At 44.9% G+C, this 5000-nt stretch overlaps 1 protein-coding gene across 2 annotated transcripts in view; it reads right to left on the bottom strand.

Moving 5' to 3' along the window:
- Positions 1 to 5000, bottom strand: part of mapk6 (mitogen-activated protein kinase 6) — a 29242-nt gene that overhangs the window by 17422 nt on the left and 6820 nt on the right. The window lies entirely within an intron of this gene.

The raw sequence follows: 5000 nt of genomic DNA, 5'->3' as shown, positions 1-5000 counted from the left end.
AAACGAATAACTCTAGCACAAAAGTAATGGCACCCTATAAAAGGAGGAAGAGGAAGAGGAGGAGTTAGTGAGTGTGTGTGTGTGTCACATTATTTAATATTGATTGACGTTAGCGTAAACGGGAGGAAGAGTTTCTTCACAGCATGTTAAGTTTAAATAAACACTTGATCACTGATGAAAAATAAAACGTTGCATTTTATGTAGTTTTATTCGGCGTTAAAAAAAAAAAAGTAAAGCGGCTTTTATCGACATAAACACAAGAGCATGAAGAAAACGTTTATTAATCCGGACGATATTAATTATTAAGATCCGATGAGAGAATTTTTACATAAGCCACGCCCACTCAAGGGCTTTTCCCGAGTTTGTACGCGTGTAACGTACGATTTACTTCCTCAGACGTGATTCGATCCGATTTTACATTCTGTTAATGTGAAACCGTAATCTACTAAACATCCTGTAGAGCAAAAAAAATAAAAATAAAAAAGATCTGATCTTCTGAACGTGTCGTGAACGTGTATCTTCTAGTAAAAACAAACCCTGGAATAAAAAAGGGATGGATAGAGAGATCACTGCGCTGTAGCGTGTTCAGTGTAAAGCTGATACGGGGCGGGTGTGTGTGTGTGTGTGTGTGTGTGTGTGTGGGAGGAGTTTGGAGGTCTGTTCGCTCTACTCTGGAATGAAACCCTGAAGTCTGACGTCAGACTGATATCTAACCCCGAAGAACAGACCGTCAAGCTGGAAAGCTTTACACAACAGACTTCTAGGAATTTTTTTTTTAAAAAAACCTGTTTCTGGAAACTCGAGGAAAGGAAAATAAACATTAAAACACTTTCTCAGTCTTTGTGTTTTACAGAACAAACGATCGTGAGGAGCATAAAATCATCAAACACACGCAGTAACCACTGAACACGGGGCGAATACGCGTTAAAATAAAACAGGAGAGCTTTAGGTTTAGTGTCGAGACACAAAATGGCTCCTCACACACAGAGAAACCTTTAGGCTTTCATTTTCACACCTTTCTAACGCTCGATCGGCACCACACACACACACACGCATACACACACACACACGCATACACACACACACACGCATACACACACACACACGCATACACACACACATGCATACACACACACACACACGGACACGCGCACGCGCGACATCGCTTTTTTCCTCTGACACGGAAACCATTTTTCTTTAAAAACTACAAACCAAAATGATTTTTTTTTCCTTATTGAAGGATTTCACTTAAAATGAAAGAACGAAGAAAGAAAGAAAAAAAAACAATCAAAGAAAGAAGCTGAACGTATATAAAAATAAATGAAAAGAAAAAAAGAAATGATGTAAAAGAATGAACAAAAATACTAAAGAGATAGAGGGGAGAGAAAGAGAGAGCGAGAAACAGGAATGAAAGAGTGAGAAAAGAAAGGAAGGAAGGAAGGAAGAGAAAAGTGTGAGAAAAAAAAGGAAGGACTTGAAAGTAAATAAAAATTAATTAGGAGAAAAACAAAATAAAACAAAGAAAGAAAGAAAATTAGAAGAGAAAATAAAAGAGGAAAACGTTGAGAAAGAAAAGAAAAGGAAAGAAAGAACCTGAAAGCATGCTGAAATAAATTAACAGAAAGAAAGAAACAAAATAAAATTGTGTGAAAGAGAAAAAAGAAAGAGAGAAAAGAAAGAGAAAAAAGAAAGAGAAAAGAAAGAGAAAAGAAAAGCACACAGAGAGAGATGGAGGTGTTTATGTGACACTGATGGAAGGAGTCTCCAGTGTCAGCGCTGTGTAACAGTCACGGCGTGTTCAGGACGGAGGGGTTCACGCGTTGCGGTTTCTATGGTAACGGGATCAGAAGAGAGTATTGCCGGTCCTCGCTCACACACCCGACGCCTGCATGGTGTCCAGCAGGTGAATCTAATCTCAGCGTTAGATTCAGCGTCTAATCCACTGAACACCGACTTCAGCTTCTCTACCAGCAGGCAGTTTACGGAAAGAGCGTCTAACTCCCTCACAGCCTCATTACACACACACACACACACGCACGCACACACACGCACGCACACACACGCACGCACACACACGCACGCACACACACGCACGCACACACACGCACAGAACAGGACCGACACACACACACGCGCACACACACACATGCGCACACACACACGCGCACACACACACGCACGCACGCACGCACGCGCACGCACACACGCACACACACACGCACACAGGCACGCACGCGCACACAGACAACAGGACCGACACACACACACACACACACACACAACAGGACCGACACACACACACACACACACACACACACACACAACAGGACCGACACACACACACACACACAACAGGACCGACACACACACACACACACACACACACACAACAGGACCGACACACACACACACACAACAGGACCGACACACACACACACACACACACACAACAGGACCGACACACACACACAACAGGACCGACACACACACACAACAGGACCGACACACACACACACACACACACAACAGGACCGACACACACACACACACACACACAACAGGACCGACACACACACACACACACAACAGGACCGACACACACACACACACACAACAGGACCGACACACACACACACACACAACAGGACCGACACACACACACACACACAACAGGACCGACACACACACACACACACACAACAGGACCGACACACACACACACACACACACACACACAACAGGACCGACACACACACACACACACACACACAACAGGACCGACACACACACACACAACAGGACCGACACACACACACAGAGAGAACAGGACCGACACACACACACAGAGAGAACAGGACCGACACACACACACAGAGAGAACAGGACCGACACACACACACACACACACAACAGGACCGACACACACACACACACACACAACAGGACCGACACACACACACACACACACACACACACACACAACAGGACCGACACACACACACACACACACACACAGAGAACAGGACCGACACACACACACACACACACACACAACAGGACCGACACACACACACACACACAACAGGACCGACACACACACACAGAGAGAACAGGACCGACACACACACACACAGAGAACAGGACCGACACACACACACAGAGAGAACAGGACCGACACACACACCTTCACACACCCGGGTGCACTGCCTGTTAACCCCATACACACTCTCTCCCTGTGTGTGTGTGATGCAGTTGAAGCAGCGTGTGTGTGTGTGTGTGTCGGTCCTATTGTGGTGTGTGTGTGTGAGAGAGAGAGTAACAGTGTGTGTGTTAGAGTGTGTGTGTGTGTGTGTGAGAGAGAAACAGTGTGTGTGTGTGTGTGTGTGAGAGAGAAACAGTGTGTGTGTGTGTGTGTGTGTGTGTGTGAGAGAGAGAAACAGTGTGTGTGTGTTAGAGTGTGTGTGTGTGTGAGAGAGAAACAATGTGTGTGTGTTAGAGTGTGTGTTAGAGTGTGTGTGTGTGTTAGAGTGTGTGTGTGTGTGTGTGTGAGAGAGAGAAACAGTGTGTGTGTGTTAGAGTGTGTGTTAGAGTGTGTGGTGCAGATCTGCTGCACTGCAGAGCGACCATTTTGTGAGTTAAACTCCAGGAGAAACACGAAACTTCACACCTAACGTGATACAACAGGAGATCTGGTGACCTGTAACGTTTCTGCTTTCTAGAAGAGGAGTGAAAGTCTGAGCAGATCCAAGCTGCCAGAAAACCCTGTAGGAACCCTGTAGGAACCCTGTAGGAACCCTCACACTCAGCGAACCCTGTAGGAACCCTGACACTCAGCAAACCCTGTAAGAACCCTGTAGGAACCCTGATACTCAGTGAACCCTGTAGGAACCCTGACACTCAGCGAACCCTGTAGGAACCCTGACACTCAGCAAACCCTGTAAGAACCCTGTAGGAACCCTGACACTCAGCGAACCCTGTAGGAACCCTGACACTCAGCGAACCCTGTAAGAACCCTGTAGGAACCCTGATACTCAGTAAACCCTGTAGGAACCCTGTAGGAACCCTGATACTCAGTAAACCCTGTAGGAACCCTGTAGGAACCCTGTAAGAACCCTGACACTTCCATCTCCTGCTGTCTGCAGCAGAGAGAAAGCCTGAACTTTGGGCTTTAAACAGAATAAAACTGCAAAATACAGCACCACACCAACCATCTGAGCAGGTCTGAGTCTACAGGATGGTACTGAACATTCACTCAGTTCACTCTGAGACACAGGTACAACTTTACAGCTCGTTAAACTGTGATACACAAACACTCACTATTTATTTATAGACGGTAAAAAACAAACAATCCCTATTTATAGCCAAGAAAGACTTTCAGTTCACAGCCAGAATAATTTAGCTTTTGCACATTTCCACGCAATACTGACAGAAAATAAGGCAACATAAGCTTTCTACTATCTACTACACAAGCTACGAAAATAAAATAAATTGTTTTGTTTGTTTATTTATTTAAAACCGTATCAGTTGTGTTCGTATCAGCCGCATAGATTACACATCCCATCCGTATACAGACACCCGGCTCCGATTGGTTCATTCCAACGTCAAACATGGGACAGAGTGGAAAAACGTGCTGCTAGCCAATCACAGCGCATGAGGTGAGCCGGTTCTAGCCAATCACAGCGCAGGAGGCGGGATTTGTCCCAAAACGGGTGGGATTCTATAGTTTGTCTTAGTGACATACGGCACAGCGAATTACTAGAAAGATCCAGCGCATTATTTATTTGCTGCTTCAACCATTAAACATCGTAAATCAAATAAATAAGTTGCCTAGATGTTAAAAATAATGAAAAATATATTTTTAAATTAGACAAACGCCTTATATTTGGCGCCGAAAAAGCGCCTCGCGCGCTGAAACAAAGGAGACCGTTGTTAACGGACGGATGCTAACTCAGCTAGCCGGACAATTCACGGCGTTTTATTGAAAAAATATATATATAAAT

This window comes from Pangasianodon hypophthalmus, chromosome 6 (genome assembly GCF_027358585.1).
Source record: "Pangasianodon hypophthalmus isolate fPanHyp1 chromosome 6, fPanHyp1.pri, whole genome shotgun sequence".
NCBI lineage: Eukaryota > Metazoa > Chordata > Actinopteri > Siluriformes > Pangasiidae > Pangasianodon > Pangasianodon hypophthalmus.
The sequence above is the reverse complement of the archived record's forward strand: the minus strand, read 5'-3'. Positions and strand labels throughout refer to the sequence as shown.